A 22,176-nucleotide genomic window follows, 5' to 3' on the forward strand; every position below is an offset into this window, starting at 1 on the left:
AACGCTTGCAGTAAAAGATTTTTGCTTGATGGCAGTCTTTTGAATACCGTCTGGGCAAACTCTTTGGGCAACGTCCCCTCCGCCCTTTTGTCACAGAGAAATTCCTCATTTGTTCCATCAATTGGCAGTGCAAGGTAACACATTTAATCTTGTTCACATCCAGTAATTGGTAAAACCATATGTAGTGAAGAAAACACTGCTAATTACAGTACTGCAATGTATTGAAATGCAAGCTAAGAATTGATATTCCTCAGAAGGGGCATTAAGTCACATTTCAGACTGCCTCAGAAAGGGGGTTAGGCATTTAGCTAGACTGAGATCACTGGCAGAGCATCTTCAACAAAAACACAATTCATGCCAGACATACAAAAGGAAGAGAAGTCTTATTCAAAATCCTACATCACTGACTGCAAGATTGCAGTTACTAGACCCAGTAGAAAAAGTATAAATCTTGGAGGGTGTTGCAGCAGCAGTGCTAACATTTCCCTCATATTATAGTACTGACCCAAAATAGAAGACTTCTGGAGGAAGGTTAGAGGAACTATTGAAGTGGGCATGGGATGACAGATAGATGCTCTGAGATAATCCTATTAGGTCACCCATCCAAGGGAACCTACCCACTACACATGACAACAGGCAGCCTGGCAGCACGTCTACAGCTAGCAGCAAAACAGGGAATACTGGTGCTGTGGAAGAATACAACAGCGCCAGTCTTGGAGTCTTGGTAGGTGAGGATATGTGTTTATTGGGTATGGAAAAATTGCCACATAGCACCCACAATAAGACATTTATAAAGTTCTAGGACCTCTTGGTCAACTATTTAGAAGGGGATTTTAGGGAGCTCAGATGCCCAAAATGCTTATGGGTTTTGTAAATTGTTGAAGAACCCCAGGAAAGCGATGCAAACAGACACTAGCAAAATAGCATTATGGGTGAGTTGGGAAAAGGATAGACTAGGGAGAAGAGACTTCTATTCATAGGTTTGAGGATGGGCGGTAGGTGTATAGGGGAGATGGATAGGGTGGGGAAACTTTTTTTTACTTGTTCTTTTTTTCTAATGTTGCCTGTTAGTTACACGATTGCTGATAACAAATCCATCGAGTTGTTTAATAGCTTTTCAAAATCGATAAAAACATATTGAACAGTAAAGTTGTGTGAGGTACTAGGACAATAGCCAGATCAAAAGACATGGTAGCGTCAGTGGGAAATTAATAGGCAGTCTGCAGTTTGCAGTACGGGTGGGCGGAGCTTGCGGAGTTGAACTCTGCGGAATTCTGCAGAGTTAAAAGAAAACTCTGACCCTCGTTAACCACAAATCAATTGATGCAGACTCCTGTTGCAGGCTCTGCTGTCGAAGACATAGGGCCCTATTTTGAGTTTGGTGGAGGGGAAAGCCCAGCCTCCAAACTCCCGACAGGGTGGCCGCTGCCTACGTGGCGACCTCCCTGCTGGTGTCAGGAGTTTCCCACTAGGTCAGTGGGCGGGGAACAGGCTACAGCATTGTCTTCGGCTTGTAATAGAGCCGGCGGCAACACTGTAGCCTGCAGAGTGCACCAGCACCCTCGCAATGTTCACTGTCTGCAAAGAAGACAGTGAACATTGCGATGGTGCTGGCAAGGGGGACCCCCTGCACTGCCCCCTGGGCCCCCCTGTACCCCTATGAAAAGGCTGGTGGAGAACGAGGCTACCCTGGCAGATTAGGACCACAACCAACCTCCAGACCGCCAGTTTTGCATCAAAGTCATGGGTGGTTGCATGCAAACACCGGCAAACCTCCCACAAGATTCTCCCTTGACACAAAGTAATACAAAGCAGTGCTTTGCTCGTTTTAGGCAACTTTTTTTGCACTAAAAGTAAATTATAAATCAACACTTTGCACCGATTTGCTTCACTTTTGGTGATTTTATTCTAGCACAAAATATTGCTAATATGATAACCAGGGTCCATTTGTAAATTGTGCATTGCTTATTCTGTACTGAACGTTTATTGAAGGCTTCAACAAATATCCTGATGCTCTGAGTACACAGAGCTGCATTATACCAATAGTGCCTGCTCTTCCTGTGGACCGCACGTAGCGCTGTATGCTTTGCAATGACAATGCTAACTGATATGTAAGCGCTCTGATTCCCCAGCACCTTGTACGTATTATGTAAAATCACTAAATAAATTCATAAAATAAACAAATACATTTGCCTAACTTTAATGAGGACTGACTCCACATACCTGGTGGGTCTAAGGATAAGTATGTATGCATTTGTTAAAGAACCTTAAAAGTAGTACTTCAGAGAATGATTTTTAATCACTGGAGGCACTGGTGTGCTGTAATGGATCAGATTTACCAGATGATGGCAGCAAGCAGTGGTGCAGGGGTTAGCATCAGTTAGTCCTGGTACTATGTGGTTCTCAAATACCAATCCAATATTCTTGAGCATCTCTAGACAGCACATCACATATCCAAAACCTTTCTCAATTGCACAACAGCTCATTCATGTTTGGAGCAATATTGACCAAATGAAACCCATCAAAGCCTTCTCCACACAAAAGCCAAGTCCCAGGCCACCATTGCCTTTCAATAGGTTTCATAAAATGTCATACCCTTGGAAGAAAATTGCAGAATTATAGGGACCTTGCACTGCATGAGGTGGGAGTAGTGGGGATTTTCTTTGTCCCTTGCCCTTATTTGCAGGAAGGTGTCCCTTCCTGCACAAAAACAATCATTCCTACAACACAACCTTGCACCATAGCGCAAGGGTGCCTGTGTTGGCGAATGGCAGCCTATTGTGTACCAGCGCAGTGAAAGAGGACAAAAATGCACTGTATCTCATAGATATGGCGCAATCCTTCCCTTTTCTTTTGATGCAGGGCAGAGCAGCAAGAAGCCTTTTGGCACTGTCCTGCTCCAAAATATTGTAAATAAGCCCCTTAGAATTGGCTTTAACCTTTTGACTAATCTGTGTTTAAGATACATTTCTCAAGAGAAATACCTGGGTCCAGATTTGCAAAGATTTTAAGCCAGATGTGTATTACTTTTTTAACACAGACCCAGCGTAAATTCCAGGTTGGTATTTACGAACCAACACAAAAGGCGATTTGTGTTAGTTTGTAATCAAAAGTAACATAAAGTAGAACAATGTGCTGCCTTGCGTTACTTTGCATAAAGGGTGTGTTGCATGGGCATTGTCGTGCATCCTCCCATGGATTTAACGCATAATTGTAGAAATAGATTTGAGCCAAAATCCTGCGCCTTCCTGAGATTACGTATCAAGGACAAATATTTTTCTTTGTACTCGTTTTTTCCTCTTTGCATGCGTCCAGCATCCTGCAGCAGACAGGCAAAGAGGAAATGACCTTGAAGCATAGTTTTTGTGCAGGAAAGTGTCCCTTCCTGCATAATAACGGCACTGACTATAATGAAGACAGCCTTGTATTATGGTACCAGAGGGCCTGCTTTTGTGCGTGGCTGCTGAAATGGCGCCAGTGCAAGGAGAGCGCAGAAGTGCACCACCTCTTCACAGCTGCGCAGTTCTGCTCTCTCCAGTTCCCTCAACGCAGCGACTGTGCTTGCTGCCCTGCGGTGCATTAACATTTTGTAAATCTGGGCCCAGGCTCCTCAGGCCATAAGATAATATGATTAATGCCCTCTGGCGTCTCCTGTCCTCCAGCAGTGGATGCATAGCTCCATGGATGAGGAGAAAAATGGCATGTGGGCAGAGAACAGCTCCAGCCTTTTTATCAAAAGCTGATTCCTACTTTGCCCTGGGCCTACCCCTGCCATTGCTGCACATAAGGGACATGTACGCCCTAGTAGACAGTAGAGCAATAAAATGAACATGTGAGTTTGGGTTGTTCTTTACTGGCCAATAGAAGGAGGATGCTAATAGTCTTATTGTGCTTACCTGCAGGGCAATAACAGATGTTAATTTCATTATGGGCTGTGAGAAAGTGAATTATTAGTTGGCGTGGATAGTATTCCACCACAAGTACTAATGTGTGGAAACCTACCAGAAAGACACCTTGACCACACAGGAAGAAATAAGGATATAACCAACACAAGTTATCAAACCTGCAAGGACCTCAATGCATAATATCCCTGGCCATAAAATAGACGACAAGGAGAAACAATAACACCACGTGTGTACCATGAAGCAACACAACCCATAGAACAACCACTTAATACTCAAGGCAACTTTTAGTTTAAGGATAACACAGACGCCACATACTGGCAGACCTATATATGTATATTACAAGCCATCATCTCATCAAAACTGTCATTCCTTATAACCCCATCAACAATCAACTCAAGGAAAGTTGACACGATACAAGGAAAAACATAATATCTGAAGAATATCTGAAGAAACTTGCATATAAATGGCCGCTCTCTTGTATTTCACAGCACTATGGTACCCTAGGCAAGGGTCATGTTTACGCCATATAAATCTTTTTATAAGTAAATAAATAATGTTACTATTGTTGTTAGTTCCAGTAAAGGGTTCTGTAAACCTGAGCTCAACCCCTAGTAGCTATGGCACACAGCAGACAGGCTTAACTTAAGAAACTGTGTAAAGCATTTACAAAACTGTTAAAAAGCCAAAAACACAGCAATAAAAGTCACACTCTAATTTATGGAAATAGAGAATAATTTAATGAACAAAATGACACCAAAACAACAAAAATCCAATAGGAGAAACAGGAAATATGAATTAGTAAAGTCTTTTTTTTTAAAAAGCCAAAAATCATAAAGGCCAAACTGCAGGCAACTGGTCCCACTAGACCAGGGCAAGTCAAAAGTTAAGACCAACTGCTATAGATCACTGTCCGAATACAGAGACTAGTTTCTTCCTGGTGGAAAGTTTACCTTTGGACTTAGAAACGTTTGTGGAAAAAAAGTGGCTGTTGACAAGTTTTCTGCGGGCAGCTGCAAGCTGGAACCAAAGCGGAGCCAAAACAGGGCTCAGTGACGACGATCTGAGATGGTTCCGATGCTACTCTGGTCCGTCCCAGTGAAGCCCTTTATGTTAAGACTTAGAAACTTTTCTGTAGGACAGATCTCATTCAGAAAGAAAAAGCAGTGGAAAGTTGGCAAAATGATTTTAAGTACCAGCTTTTGCAGTTTTGGCTGGGGAGTACACTCTAACAACAGCCAAGTGTTCCAGGATCTCAGACACATCATTTTTGTTCAGGGCTCACTCCAACAGAAGCCACCAACATGGACTTGGGCAGGGCCAGTTAAAAATGGTCAACTAAGCTCTTTGAGGAAGGTGGTGTGCTTGCAGCTTTCGTGTCCCATAAGAAGAGGTCAGCCAACTGACGCTTGAAGTCCATTTCTTTGTTCCTGGTACAAATAGGAGCAGGTCCAGTCTCTCACATCTCCTCAAAGGTCACACCAGTAGGTGTAGTCTTTCTTTTGACTTCCACGGGTCCAATAGTGTTTTGGAAAATGTACCCCGGGGTGTCACATTTATGCCTGGCACTAGCCTGTGGGTGGTGGTGACTTCTGGCCCCTTCCTGACCAATAGGAAAAAAGTTCACAGCGGAAACCGTACTCACTTTTGCAGCAGAACCTCTGTGCCCTACTGCAAACAATCCCAGAGCGCTCCTCGCTACCTAAATCCAACATGGCAAAACTTTTTTCTTGTACTGAGCAGCTGTTCCCACCCTAGAGGTGTGGCTAGGGAAATGAGCAAACCCTCCACTGTGATCACTCAAAACAGGTTCTGGTCAGTTCTTCTCCCACTAGGATTGGCATCAGTATATCTTTATTATTTCAATCTCATGCAAAATAGGCAATACAAACCATATACCTCATAGCATAAAATCAACAATAAAACAGCTGTTATTCGCAAACCTCTCAATACCGCCAATTAGGGAGCTATAAACCGAAGCTGCGATAAAAAACGTGTATACATAAAACATCAAAAGATAATTACAGTGCATGACCCAGCCCTGATATCAGATACATAGCTCCCTACACGGGGCAGAACAAGTTTATCGATAAAAAAAACTTTTAAAAAACAAATTGTGCAGTACCTGCAAAATGTGCAAAACTGCATGAAAATTCACTCTCGAAGAGATAAAAAACTCACACGGCGAAGAATTGACTAGTGAATTGTACAATTTTGCCAGAATGTGCAAGTCAGCATAAAAGTTCACCTCTTACAATGATAAAGCAGTAGCAACATAATGAAATACTTGCATACCCACTGTCAGCACTAGAGTGCAAAGGGCATACAACATTATTTTGTAAAGGAAAAGTTCAGCTTTGCTGCTACAACGGACAAGAATGTGGCCAGGGGCCAGCACACTGACTTATTATTACAAAGCAGGATTACCCTCACTAGATCTTTGATGTGGCAAACCTGCAGCTCTCTACAAACCGGCAACAACAGGCGCCTGGTTGTAAAAAAAAGTACAAAAAGCGTGACAGTGCCTCATGCTTACAAACAGGGCACGAATCCTGGTCCCCCCCAGCCTGAGTGCCCCCTGCCCATCTGATGTTGCAGGGACCGGACCTTTATATCCCACACCTAACCAGTCAACTCTTGGATTCCCTCAAATAAGGGCTGAATTAAGCCACTGGGATTCGTCTCCATTAAATGCTGCCAATTGATTCTCTCGCGGACATCTGCCAGGCCGCTCTGTGGCGAACCCTCTTTTATTAAGCGTTTTAGCGATTGTTTCTGTTGGTGTACAGACATGTTTGAGGGAGAAGACCAGGCTGGGAGATTCAGGGAACCCTTAATAACTTGTAAGTTGTTTACCCATCGACCTTCATGCTTACCATGTAAGTGAAGTTTTATGAGATGCCTCAAAGAGCCCTTTTCGGATGTTAAAAGACCTGCCCAATAATTGAGCAGCCTCTGTCTATATTTAAAAAGAATATAGTAAGTCCCAGCTCAAGCCTCAGGGCAGTATTCACTGAACCTGTGGGCAAACCCAACCATTTTTTCCAGGTGGATGTTTCAATGATTTGCAGGTGCTTGACATATTTTTCTAGCAAAACCTGGCAGTCGAGTAACAGAGTAACCATTTTTGGGTTATGGGCCTTTCTCAACACTTCTATAGACTTATGGCCCAAAGCCAGATCCAATCTCTGAAGCATGCCCGCAATGGGCTTCACGCTTCATTCCGCAGCGAGACGTGAGCCCAGAAGTTTAGGTTGTTGCTAAACGAGCCACCTACATAGCTATATTAGTTTACCACCCCCACTTGAGCACCATTCAGCCACCACCTAAACCTCAAGGGTCGGCTCCTACCTTTTAAGAAATCCATGATCTTAGTTTTGGCGGTGGTTATCTTAAGATAGTTTCCCTTGCAATAATATGAGAAACCATCAATTTGCCACTACAGCCCGACCGGTGTAAGATCAAGTAACACCGTTTTGTCTGCGTAGAACAAGGCATATTTGAATTCCGACCTCAACTTAGAAGAAAATAACTAACAATTGAGTCTGATTGAACGGCAGTGCCAATTCCTTAAATAGAGTGTTATAGCCAAGTTTCAGAGAAAAAGTAAATATTAATAAGAATTACATCAGGGCATCCCATTTGATCTCCATTACATGTCATGACAGAGGGAAGCCCGGATGCAGCTAATACTAAAGAAATTAGAATCCCTAAAAGGACAGACACCACAGCATCATGCTTAGCAGATACTAGCAATGCTTAACTCCCACAGGACGCCCAAATTGCCCCTTAACTGCTTTTGAACTAAAAACAACATAGGCAGCACCCAGTCCTTTGTTTCCTAGCTTTCTTGAATAGTACTGATCCCTCCTTTGTATCCTCGATGACCTGCAGGAGCGACTCCAAGTTCCTTTCCAGCCCAGCTATATTCCAGGACAGGAAATTGACCCCACTGCATCAGGATCTATGAAAAAGTGGTTTTAAGTGCTCCCTCTTTGAATTGATTGTCCCTGCAATCCATTTCCATGCAGTCATTGTGGTTCTGATTGGTGAAGATTTGCCTGGCCTTATCTGTCTTCACTACAAGGATCGTTCCCCAGCCTGCTCCCAACTGGCTTCCCTCGGCCAGAGACAGGGAACCTTGATGGTGAAGAGGGGGGCAGGACCCTGACATGCCCACATAACTCCAAACAACTCTTGGCTGACATATTGGGAAAGCTTGCTGCTGCTGCATCGATGCAGCATAAATATCAGAGACTGACCGTCTGAGATCATCCAGTGATTTCAAAACTTCTTCAGCCACCAGCCTGGAGTAAAATGAACTCATACAAGCAGCCATGCTACCGATGACTCACTGGGTTTCGGCTGGAGTACCAGGGAGATATCATTAGAAGAAATTTTCGCAAGCTGTGGAATCGAGTGGAGGAGAGTTAAATGCATGATCTGTTGGACAACCCTTCTGCCTAAGATTACGCAAAAATATCCACAAATTGGATAACCCAAATGGCGTCATCATGGGGATTAGCTGTGGGTTTTATCCCCCACCAAGTGGCATCCTCCATTCTAACAAATCTCTCTCCAGCTCTCTTGGGGGGGAACACTCTCTTTCTGGGTGGCCAGAGGCACAACACGATGGCCCTGGTTGGATCTGAGAAGCACCCTTGTGTCCAGCCTCACAGGCTTGGATGGAATTGCAGCTGCAGCAAGAGGTGCCCGACCCAGAGAAGCAGAGGCTGGACCAGTAGAATTGTCATGCAGCATTGTCAAGTTCTCAGGCTTCATGGTGCCATCTTGAAGTTTAATCTTTCTTGTTTTTTCCTTGGTTATTCTTCTCACTTTCGTTTTTGCCTTGTATTTAGTGTTTTTTTGTTTGTTGTGTATTATTCCCTCTCCTGACTGAGAACCTAACTCTATTGTGATGACTTCCGGCTTGATTCTGGTCAGTCTATTAAATGTCAGAATCCCCTGAGGCCTGGGGACCAGAGGGGCCGGGACCATCTTTGTACACACAAAGGCTGATGGCCCTTCCTCCATAAAGAGGACTTCCAGATCACTTAGAACAAAGGATTGATCACACCTTTTTTCCTGTCTGCACGGAAAGATCATGGGATCCCCTGCCTGGGTACTCATATCCCCTGTACATGTTGCAAAACTCTTTGCATTTTGTCTTTTTCTCTTCCCTTTTGACATTGACAGGTAAAATAACCAATTAAATATCTAAGATGTGATCTGAACTGTCAGTGGTCCTTTCCAGTAAGGACAGAATGATGCCAAAATATGTTTGAGACTCTGAAAGGATCCGGAGAAGCATACTTAATCTGCTGAGGTGTTCACTGGAGGACTCATCAATAGGTTGGGTGAAGCAGAAAGATCAGCCTGATCAGAAGCTATAAGTCTGGGAGTACTGGAGAGCAAGGCCATAGATTGTTTCTGCTCCTTTGGCATTCCAGGCGGAACAACCCCCTCTCCTCTGAGGCCAGGGACATCAGCGTAATTGGTGAAGTATCGGGAAGAGTATATAATCCAAGCTTAATAACGGCTGATGGATGAGGGGGACAGGTGAAATCTTAATGTCCCCTCCCCCTCCAGTGGCCATAAGGAGGGCCACTCCTTTAAAGACCGACAAACTAACCTGGCCATCGTTGGTGCTGGTCATCGAGAGTGTGGTGAAATGGAAGCAGCCAAGTGCGCTGCCACCTGTGGCTTAGGATGACTGGTCCTTTTCTTTTACCTCCCTCAGAGGTATTGACCAGGTGGCTTCTATGATGGAGGGATTATCATCAGGTAGTTTCTGAAAGAAAGCCGGTATTTTACGCCACTACTTTTTAGCTATGGCTAGATGGGGAGCTCTATTCCTCGGAGGTTTGCCTTCGATCTTCTGACAAAGTCTGGTGGTTAATGTCTGACCTGACCTCAGTTTTTTGTCCGTCATCCTTTCCCATTGCAGAGGCTGCCGATAGTGAAGACACAAGCCACACAGGGAAATCAACACCCTGCTCTTCCTCAAGCCGGCAACCTAGAGCCCAAAGCACCTGGGCTAACCAAGACTATCCCAGCAGAGGAAGACTGATATCAGGCGGGCACGGAAATGATTGGCTGGTACAGTGGCTCCCTCCAAAGTCCCACCAGACACCCTCCCGGCTTATGAGGCTCAAAAACTGTGTCCAGCTTTCCCGGGCTCCAGTGCGCCCCTTCATTACCTCCGGATCACAGAGTACTCCTGTGTACAGTTCAAGTTCCGGCCCACAAGTGGCCACCGGCCAACCAGCCACGGCAAGACTTTGCCCCTCCCCCTCCCACGAAGGGTGATGCCCACACCCGGGCGGAGTCCACCGCAAGGACACCCCTGCAGCTCCCCTCGCCTACACAATGGGAAAGGAGGGCACAACCAATGAGCCCGCGAGTGGGGGAGCAAAGTAAGGAGCAGCGCCTACCGCCGCACCAGGAGAAGGAGGGGGCACCGGCTGGCAGCTCCGGGGTTCCGCCGCGAGGCTTCCTCTGCACCTGTGCCCTCTGCTGCTGTGATGCCCGCTCCTCCCGGGTGCCTGCGTCTGCGGCACCTCCGGATCTTGAAATAACCCTTGGGAGAGCCCTCGGAGAGCCTCCACATCTCGCCCCGGGATTGGTGCCTGGCTAGCTATGAGGACCATAGAGATAGCAGGCCCCGGTGTGAGCCACATCTGCCAGTGACAGGCCCCTTCGAAGACCATTAAACTCCTAAAGATGTCAAACTGCTGAGAGCAGCTTCTAGGGTACCAGGTAATAACAGTGCTAGACAAACTCAAATACTCACTGCAGCCAGGGCTACTGTGCAGGCTTCAGTGGCCACAAGACGCCCGTCTTGTACTTCATGTCCCTGGGACAAAAAAAGCTCAGTTTGTCTCAATTCAAGAGAAGCATTTCCAGTTCTTGAATACAAGGGAAAGCAGGCCAGGAAATAGTACTCTCGCTGGCCAGACACAGACAGCAAGTTCCCTCTACTCTTTTTCTCCAAGTTCATCAGCTGTGTTCTGAAGTCTCTGGGTGGGAGAACTTCTTTCCAGTAACTAATTAGTGACCGATGATGGGACATTAGCCTATTATAAGAATTTTCCCATACTTGAGTCCATTCCTCTTTTGCAAAAGTTCCCATATTTTTGGCTGCAGATAATCCCAGAAAACCCTATTCTGGTAGTTTTTCAGGATGGCAAGACCCAAACACCTACAAAACACCTGCACAAAGTGGTTCTGGGCCCAGGTCACCTCCCATAGAGACAGGAGTGAGTCTGGATTTGGGAAAGACAAAGGGCCTCCTTTATGAGGCCTTAGCGGCACACTGCACCACTGGAATACACCACACATAGAAAGGGGAAACACATCTTGTGATTGTTTTTGTGCAGGAAGGTGTCCCCCCTGCACACAAACAATCATCCCTGCATCGCAGGCACCTTTGCACCACGGTGCAAGGGTACCTGCGTTGGTGCTAGGCAGCAATTTGTGCACCAGCGCAGGGGGAGAGGACAGAAATGTGGCACATCTTGTAGCGGGGTGACGCAGCAAGGCACAAAGTTCTAAAAGCGAGAGCACACCAAAACTCCTGCCCAGTTGAAAGTATGCATGTCAAAAAGAAGGGTCCTTGGCTGTTCTTTGTAGCTCATCTGTGTTTTCCCATAACCTCTCATTCCTATATAACTAAGTGTGGCTGTCCACTAATTACCATTCCTCTGCCTTCTTGCCAGGGATCTGCCACCAGATCATCTCTTCACTTATATCCTTTGTTCTTCCCTGAGAACCACTTCACACCTTTACAAGAGACCTGGGGAATCAAAAAACAGTTCCTACTGGGAGGAGTCTGACAGAACTGGACTGAAACCTATCTATGGTTCAGCAGAGATAAACAACTTTTGCAAAAATCATTATTGTGGCATATTTAGCAAAATCTTCATTAAAAAAAAAACACGTACTTTTTCCTTTTCTTCTTTCATTGATTCGCATCCCCAACATATTTCGTTTGTTATGTCTTTTCTCTAATATGGCATAAGACCCACTCCCTCTGAATCTCTCTACTCTGCCTTTGATGCTGAATTTAATGTAAGTTGTAAGGTGTTACTCTGTGTCTCTCATGTTATTGTTAATACATTCTGGTCACCGAATTGTAGGACGCCTATACCCATTGAACCTTATGCCGCCGTGTGTGTGTGTGTGTGTGTGTGTGTATATATATATATATCAACTTTAATTGTAGCATTAGCCCTTCAGTGGTGCGAAGACCTGGAATGTCAGCAGCAGAAGGAGAGTCAAGAGGTTCCTGTTGAGCTGGATTGGGAGGATGGATGGGGGGTTTGAACCACCGATGTCCTTCTCCTACTTATCATGTTTACAGGAGGTTACTGACTTCCACCTAGGATGGAGATGTCTTGTAATGCTGATAGAGGAAAAAAAGAAATAGTTCCTGTTCTTAGTTGTAAGTTATGGCCCAAGCTGCAAAGCGGACTTACTAAAGTGTGCCCTGCGCCAAGTAGTAGTAACAAACGTCAAAGTGCGGGTGAGTTTGAAGTGCACATGTGCAGTCTCAAGCAGCAATTACAGTTTGATCACCCAGGAGGCTCCTGAGGCGGGTTTTCAAGCTGTGTCCAGCCAATGAGGATAAGGAATGGGCGCGAAACTCCTCCCCCTTGTGTGATGCTCCACACCTCGCCCCCTCCTCCTCGCTTGCATCAGCAGGGAGGGACTTAGGAGGCAGGGGCGTAATGGAGATCCCCGTAGCCACCACAGTGCAGGGGGCCCCCAGGGTTCCTTGGTCTGAAGGGGGCCCCCTCACACTCCAAGTCCTGCCATTGCATGCTAAGTGCGCGCAGTGACGTGAGGAAGAAATAGTTAAACACTCGGGAAAGAACCACTCTGCTTTCCTGAACAGGACCCTGCAGCATGCGGGGGGGGGCATTTACATGGCCCCCACTGAGTTTAAGACCAATTAATATCTGTGCACTTTGGGAGATGCCTGGGTCTCTCCTCACATTCTATAGGGGGCCCCCATCATTTTTCATTACTCTACTGTTAGGAGGGTGATTCCTGTGCAGTGCATAATTTGTGATGGTGGTTTCCGGTGTGGGGCCCCAGCACTTATTTTTCTTCCTTACGCATTTACTGTGAGCAAAAGACACATATGAGAAAGGCGGGGGAAGAGAAAAATGAAAAAGCATCACTAAGGAAGAAAGCAGAAAGCTGCAAGAGTGAGCTGAAGGGGCAGGGAGTGATTGTAAATGGATTAAAGAGGCCTGAGATGGCTCAGTATTCAGTGCTCGCACATTCAATTCAGAGGAAAGCTTTGAGCACGAGCAAATTTATTTTTACAAATTAAACACTGGTCCTGTGACAAGAAGCAGCAACAGATATCAAAACAGGGGTGGGAGTTACGTGTCTCCACCTGCGATTCCAGTTTGTCCTGCCTCCGACTAGGACTGATGTAAGAATCTCTCAGGAAGGGCATGTGCAGTTAAGCATCACAAGTGAGAAACCATGAGAACCAGTATGCCCAGCTGAGTAGGACAGAGTTGGCACATTCAATGTGGACTTGAAGTGCTGCATAAAACTGCCACTACTTGATCCAAACTGACACCTTTATGTTTATAATTTGCCATAATGGTGGCACCTCCGGTGTGAGTTGTCTTCTATGCAGCTAGTACAACGGCAGCCTTGAGTTCCGTTAGAGATACCGCACTCAGCGGGTCATGTTTTGGAGACTGACAGAGGGGGACTTAGGTCACTTAGCGGCCGCTGTAAAGTTTATGCTTGAGAGTGCCCTGATTGGGTTTTGATGCCTGAATTCGCAGGCTCCTCACTTGCACCATTCATTCCATCTAGCTTTCTGTTTAACTGTGGACTTGTGATTTTAAAACTGTGAGAGACTGGCTCCTACGTGCAGTACCCCCCCACTTTTTGCCTGGTTTCTTTTTGCCTGGTTTCTGAATGCAACTTGGACTGGAGTGCACTGGGATCCTGCTAACCAGGTTCCCAGTGCCAGTGTTCCTTCTCAAAAACATGATAAAAGTAATTGGATACACCTTTAGCTACCACTATAAGTCCCTAGTAAAAGGTACTTAGGTAACAAGGGCATGGGGTACTAAGGGTAGGCCCCTGATGGCAGTAGCACGGATTGTGCCACCCTCAAGCGCTATGCATCCGGATGCACTCAGCACTGCCATAGCAGGCTGAGTGTCCTGGTCCAAACCTAAAATACAAACATGACATGGTACACTGCCTGTGTGCCCTGTCCACCCTACACTGCATATGTTATGGGTAAGTCACCCCTCTAGCAGGCCTTCCAGCCTTAAGGCAGGGTGCACCATATTATATGTGAGGGCATAACTGCATGAGCAATATGCCCCCACTGTGTCCTTGCCAAACTTGGGACATAGTGAGTGACCAGAGCAGCCATTTTCATGTATGTGCCGGACACTGATCACCACAAGTTTCCCAGTGACATAATGGCTTCTCTGAACCTTGGGTTGTTTGGTATCAAACAACTCAGAATGATAAATACAAATTGGTACCAGTACTGGATTTATTATAAAATGTACCCAGGGGTCACCTTAGAGGTGTCCCGTGCAAAAACTAACTATCCTGGAATGGTTGCTGACTGGTTCCAGCAAGCCTGCCACATCCTGACAGCCAATACACAAATCCTGGGGGAGGGCCCTGTCTCTCTGGTTTGTGAAACAAAGCCCTTCCTGGGTGGAGGAACTAACTCCCCCTCCCGCAGGAATGTGAGCTTCAAAGGGCTACCGCCCTTGAAACTCGACCCTCAGGCCTGCTGCTAGCAGCAGATGGCCTCCTCCTTTGCAAACCCCCACTTTTGGAAGGAGCAAAGGTGGGAAACCACACAAAGGATAAGAGGGGGGGTCTCACTGATCATGCACCTCCCATAGAGGCCTGCAGGCAAAGTGGACCCTTCATTTCATTTTCCTCCATGTTGGATGACAGGAAAGTAGCCAATTAAGTTTACGGAAATTATCCTTCCCACAAGAAGTGGTCACTGTAGTTTGTGTAGCCACCCAAAGGTAAGTGTCCCATTGGACACTACCAGGCTCCCCCTAAAACGCCCTCTAAATTCAGTCTTTAGTGGGCTCTCCTAGACCAAGAAATCAGATTTGGAAAAGACAAAGAAGACCAGCACCAAAAGAAGACCACAGCAAGAGAATTGAGAACCTGCTGCACAAGAAAAGGTGCCAAACCCTGCCTGCTGCACCCAGGACCTGAAAATCACCTCTGCGGAGGAGCTGGACACTGGACCAACCCCAAGAAACCCATTGGACCTCCAGGATTCAAGAATCATCCCAGATCTTGAGTGGAGGCACCACTCAAAAACCAAGCAAGAACCAACAAACTGGTGAGGGTCACTTCACCGTATGGCCGATTTCTCCGTGACCGGAAGTTGTAGGAAAATCCAACAACACACCAATGACTGCTCGGATGTGACGTATAAGTGTGCCAAGTTTGGTGGCACTGCACCTTCTAGTGGCCGAGTTACGCCAATACCCTGGGTACTGGTCAGCTGACATAGGACAAGCAGAAAACCAGCTCTCCTAGAGCTTAAAAAGGATCAGGAGGAAGCCCCCGTCGAGGGACTTCAGGAACACCCTGGACCTCTGACCAGAGTGCCCCAGTTGTCCTGTAAGCAGCCCTCAAATAGACTCACCTCCAGCTCCAAAGGACTCTTGCACACAGCTCCTGGATCTCCAACTCACCCTGCACCTGGCCACCCTGGGCCTTGCATCGCGGGATCTGATGTGTGCCCTGGGTCCCCAACCCCTTGCGACCTCAACAGCCCAAGGGGACCCCCTGGCACCATCTTTAAATCTTCAAACCAGCTCCTTTTCCAAGTGGTCCCTCCAGGTGGCCCTGCGCCTGTGCCAGAAACCTCTCCAACGCAGCTCCCGCCTGAACCGTGAGCCACCTGAGACTCTCCAGCTGGCACAGTGTGCCCACCGACCACTCCGGCCTCCCTGCAAGAGAAGAAACTGGTAACTCAACTGTGTGATTTTTACTGCATTTTTAAAGGTGACTGTGCATTGATTCCAATGGTGCGTAATTACGCACAGAAAGACTAACTTTGCCAAAACTTTGAAAAAATTATAATTTCTGGTCTTGAGTTATTCATTGAGTGTGTGTGGTGCATGATTGGATTTGTGAGTACAGCAAAAATGACTGTCTACCTTAAAAATTGGAGCATTAGGTGGTCTATTTTTTACCCCTGGAAACCAAAGTGTGGTTGCCCCGACCCTCTGCATAGTGTACTCAATTTTGTACACTACATAGAGCACCAGCCTCCAACAAAACCTGCATCATGTATGGGTTATATGTATCAATTGGCCACCTCACATTACTGCACTGCGGAAAGTCAGAGGCTCTGCCCTGTGCAGAATGTGCTTTGTGGTCGTGTGACAAAATGACACTACATAGCAAAGTGCATGCAGCCCTGCTCATGAATATTAATGAGGTGCAGAGGCGTTTTAAAGCATAGACAAAGTGGACTCTAGCACAGGGCCCCAGCCTTTCAGAGGGCCCCCTCATAGAGCCAGCTCTGTTCTGCAGAGAGCCCTGCCCAGATGACCTTGAATCATTCTTAAAAATATTGTTTTAAATTACGTTTTCTTGTAAAAAAAAAATGTATGTGTGTGATATCTGTGAATCTAATATAGACATTTTGCAGGGATAAGTGTGTTTCTTTCATGCAACATCCATAATAAAAAGTTTCTTTTAGATCAAAACAGGAACTCACATATGAGAAATGGGAGGAGCGACAGAGATTATTTGTAGTAATATTAGTGAGCTGCTGCTGTGTTACAGTATTGAAAACACATGGCACTATCCCTGAATATTTGATGTAAATCAGTTTAGAATTTGGATCAGTGTGACTGTGCACTGTCAGTAACTTGGCCAAAGAGGGCATAAAGAGCTGAATTTGGATCATAAATTCAAAGCTGTTCCAAAAATGTGCCCCAAGAATATGTTTGGCTCAGGGCCCCCCAAATCCTTAAGATGTCCCTGATGAGGTGGGATGGGCAATGAGTGGAAGAACCAAGGAAAGCAGAGCATTGCACAGGGGCAGATATCGCAGGGCCACAAAAAGTATCATTTAGGCCTTGGGCCAGAAGTTTGGTCCCCACTGTTCCAGCATCTGTCTCTTGGAACAACAGTTATGGCTCGCTGCGTGGTGAAGAGGTCGGGCGGCATGCCGGGAGGGTGGGGGTAAAAGGGCCAACGAAATAAACATTAAATAATAAAAAAAATAAAAAAACTTACCTGGTTCGCTGCTGCCGCACTGCCGCTCCTCTTCCTGGTCACTGCAGGCACAGGCTTCCATCCTGCCCTGCCGCCAATCCTGATGCTGCTCAAAGCAGCGTTAGGATTGGCCGGAGTGTCCAGCCAAGGCACTCCCAGGCAGAGTAGGAGCCTGTGCCTTTTCTCTCCAGTCTAGCAACGCAGTGCCGGGCTGAAAAGAGCACAGTGCGCATGCGTGTTTGGCTGGCCTGAGATGGCACGCCAAACATACATGCACTCTGAGGGGAGTGCACAGTGACCTCCCCTTCGTCCTCTTCACCCTCATGGCTCCGCCCCTTTAACAATAAAGTGATAATAAACTGAATAGAACCTGTCAATCATTGCAGCTTCCACCTTGAGAATGGTTACCCACAGTAGCCGGGATAATAAGTGCTTGGCTACCAGAGGAACAGACAGGAAACCTTATTGCACCATTGTGACTAGCCAGGAATTACAATTTTGATGTTTCAATCAGCAAAGGTGTTTGTGAATTGAACATAAGACGCCCTTCGAATGAAGGCGCTGTACATAGAAACAAGATGGTACGTTCGAAAAATATTACTGGTGAGCACATGACTATGCTGTAATGTTGTGTATTGCATTTATAGCACTTTTCATCCCCCTTGCAAGGTCTAAAGCAGTTTCTCGATTGTTGAGTAAGTAGCTACTCCAGGTGTATAATTTATGTAGTTTAGCGCTTCATGGACCTGCCAAGGTCACAAAAATACTTACGTTTTGATTGCCTTCTTAAGGATCTAGCATTGGTCAAGATGCATGAGAATTGTTTGTTGGGTGACTGGAAGTACCAGTGGACTTTTTTTTCTTCTGGTCGTGAGGATACATTTTCTTGGCATAGAGTCACAGGGGCTGGTGTTTTGACGCCTTGTTCCTGTGCTTCGAGGTGTTGCATGTCCATGGGTTAGGTGATTGGTCTGGCAATGTGTTTCTTGACTTTGGTGTTTCATGAGCAGGGATTAGCATGCACCTGTTCAGGTGGAGGTTCTAGTGGTGTTCCAGTGGCTCCTCACAGCTTCTTGAGGCCAGTGTGGCTTTTGTGTTTTTGCCCTCCTAGTCCTCCCTCTGTTGTCTGATTAATAGGGTTGATGACAAAGTAGTGATGAATTTTTGGCATATAGGCTCATACAATATATGGCTTTCAATTAAACATAAATTCAAGGATCAAGGAAGAACATTTTTCTTCACCGCGGAAGTTTTCATCTTTTAGCAGCAGCTGTCCCCGTTGTGTTCTACATTTCTTCTTTCCCCTGTAACATGAGGGTTTTCCCATTGTGCCTCCATTTTTAAACTCAAAACTAAGGGTACTGTACCCAACCATAGGTGCGGGATCACCTGTGAAATGGTCTGGCGCAGTATATGTGATATATATATATATATATATATATATATATATATATATATATATGTCTAACACTCCCTTAAATTGTTCCTTCCACACAAACTTATCCACTGTGTGTAAGGGGAGCTTGATCTCACAATCCTTTCTGTTAGTTTCACCACTGTCATCAGTTGGGGATGACTCTGATTCCGAACTGACATTGTCATTATGGCATTTACATTTTGTTCCCGTATTTTTCTTATGCGCACTTTATGAACGTGCTCTATAATCCCACAAGGAGAGCACTTTTGATTCAAGATGGGGCAATTTTTACTGTAGGCCAAGTGAGCCACAGTTCCACATGTGTGCCACCTATTGATTCTTATCTCCAGATTTGCTTTTCACATTCCCATCTGTACATTCCCTCTTCCTCTCTTTATTCTATTACTCTCATTGCCAGGTTTTATTTTTGCTACCACCTCTCCTGAGCCTCCAAAGGCTGAACTCTACAAAGCCACTTTTCCACATTTGTTTGTAATTTCTGCCTCTTGAGCCACTCCATTCACATCCCCTAACGGAGACTCGCCTCGAGTCCACAATCCCTCCTGTACGTGCTCGTTGTTGACATGCATGATTATTTGATCCCTCATAGGTTTGTCATGTAGTGGACCAGACTTGCAATACACTGCCAGTTTATTAAGGGCCAACACATATGGGTTCCATTTTCCCTTGCTTCCTGTGTTGAAAGTTAGATTTGTCCATCACAATGCATACGGATGGGGAATGATAGTTATCCAAATCAGCAAGTGTGTTTGAGAAAACACCCCCCTCCTCAGGTGGTATTGGTTTCTTCTCCATTCTGTTATTAACTTTGAGGCCTTAACGACCAAACGATGTAGAAGTATTTGTTCTCCTGGCTTAACTCCTCATCTTCAATGGTGTCAACTTAATTTTAAAAAATGCTCTTTCCATTCCTGCCATTGTGGTGATGGGTCTCCAGGCACAGCCAAAAATAGTTGTAGGGGATGGAGGCAATGAAAATGTTCGTGAGGCACACATTGTTTCTTAGTAGGTAAGTTCCATGAGGTATAACTTGTGCTGACCACAGGAAGATGGCTCACAAACCAACAAGAATAGTTTGTCAATTTTAAGTGACAACAAACACCTGAGTGAACAAACTGTTGAGGTCCAGTTTGAGATAAGTACCCACCAGACTAAAGATAGTTCTGCGTCAAAACGTTGCTTAAATTCCACCAAGATGGCCACGTCTTGGCTTCACGTATTGTGACCCAGTGGAGGCTAGGCGTCGCATACCACACTGTAAAAATGGCCATTGCATGGCGATGGCTACGGATGTCACCTGACTTCAGCGGTTGCTGGAGCGAGCGAGTAATGCGTCAAGCGCCCAGCTGCAGAACGATCTCATTCATGAATCCAATAGTTCAGCCCAAAAAAAAACACTCCACAAATCCAGCTCACCCAGAGTCGCTTCTCCACGGTGAGGTCTAGGCCTACAGCAAAGCTACAAAGCGCAGCATAGACCTCACCCTAATTTTGTATTTGTATTTTTTATTTATAAAGCATGTTAAACCAAAAGCACTAATCAAGGTATAAAGGTAGACTGACAATCACATAGAAGCGTGCCAAGGCGGGGGTATGCATGAAGCTTGTTATGCTACCAGCCTCCGAATCATCACATTGGAGTCCATTCCTCTCATCACGTCAGGCAGCTTGTTCCATATGCTGGCCGCAGTTACTGTGAAGGTTCTTTCCCTCATCCTGTCTTCTGAAACCTGGTTACATTTACCTTCTTCTGACCACCAGATCTCAATGACCTGTAGGAGACGTACCGCTAAAGGGCGGACCTAGAGTAGTTTGTGCCCAGCTGATGGAGAGCAAGCATAAGGCCTTAAAGCTAGCCCGCTTCCTCACAGGGAGCCAGTGAAGGGTCCTCACGCCCTCCGTCACCAAGGGGCCTTTAGATAGTCCTAGGACTAAATGCACTGCTGCGTGTTGCGGAACCAGAAACAAGAGCTCACCATTTTGTTAACTTGGTGCTCAAACATCAGAGCATTATCAAAGACAATACCCAGATTCTTTGCCTCCTTCACCGGGGTCCCCAGGACTCAGGCCACCAACAGCTATTCCAGATGGAGCCGTTAGCACCCAAAATCAAGATTTCCGTTTTATCTCCATTAATTTTTAGCCAATTTTGCCTCATTCAAATGTTAACCTCTGCTATGCATGACTTAATTTTATCAGCCGCCTCTGTCCAGTCCTTTCCAAAGGGCTCGATAATCTGTGTATCGTCTGCGTATGATGACACCTGAAAACCCGCAAACGTATCAGTCTCAGCGGTGCCAAAGGAGCGACATATAGGTTGAACAAGGTGGGGCTGAGGGAAGAGCCCTGCGGGACTCAACAGGGCACTTGGAACAATTCCTTCAGCTGAAGTGCAACTCAAGCAGCAAAGTCTGTGGGTTCGGAAGCCAGGGCTGACACCTCGTCGCCCAACCAGTGGTGTACGTGGAAGACACTGACCATGGCAATGATGGGAAGGACACTCTTCATCCAGCCTGGGCAGTCGGCAGCAGAAAGACCTCCAGATCCTCTCTGTCCACTCTTCAACTGATCACCTTCCGAATCCCCTTCAAGTGAATATATTCCTTTGGCATCATAAACTACACACAAACTCTAATCCCACCGAGGAAAGAAGAAACCATAGAACACAACACATCCCTTTTTCCTCACAACAATACATAAAATTACTTTAACAAGAATCCTACATTACAACTTACCCTAAATTGAGAAGCTAAGGGGCAGATTTGCCAACCTAACGCCACCATGTGTGCGCCATATATAAAATACGGCGCACCAGGGTGGTAGTCAGGGGGACTAGCGTCATAATATTTGACGCTAGTCCAGTGCTTTGCAGGATTAGCATCAACAATTATGACGCTAATCCTGCAAAGCACCCTGAGGCCAATTGAACACAATGGGAGCCTCTTTTTAAGGCCTGCTCTTAGCAGGTGTTAAAAAATGCCGATACCAATGACGCAAAGAAGTCTCATAGATTTCTTTGCACCATTTTCATGCCCCCCCTAGCACTGGAACGCTCCCCTTGCACACATTATGCCTGGTGCAGGCATAATGTGGCTCAAGGGGTTACAAAGTGACGCAATGCAAGTATTGCGCCACTTTGTAAATATGACGCAGCGTTTTTGCCTTCCAACGCCAATTACGCTAATGTGGCATTGGAATGATGCTAGGGGCTCTTTAAATATGGGCCTATACATGCAAATTGAACAACCTGGAGAATGGCAGGAGCACCTGGCACCATGACCCAGATTTACTCTGTGTGTGTGTTCACATGGCACAAAGTAGCGCAGAGTGACTTAAAGTGCCACAAGGAGCAGTGACGAGCAGCTTCTCCAGAGAAGTTGGCAGAAGTGTAACTCGACAAAGCTTTGCATCAGGCAGAAGCTACCCCGATAATGAATGCAAAGGGTTTTCCAAAGGCCATGAACCACGCAACACCCCTAGCATTTGCCAAAAGTCAATCTTACTGAAGTAGCACGACTTTGCTTTTTGTCAAACCTGCCTATCATCAAGCGAAATACGACAAAGATACGCACA

Source organism: Pleurodeles waltl, chromosome 5 (genome assembly GCF_031143425.1).
Source record: "Pleurodeles waltl isolate 20211129_DDA chromosome 5, aPleWal1.hap1.20221129, whole genome shotgun sequence".
Classification (NCBI taxonomy): Eukaryota; Metazoa; Chordata; class Amphibia; order Caudata; family Salamandridae; genus Pleurodeles; species Pleurodeles waltl.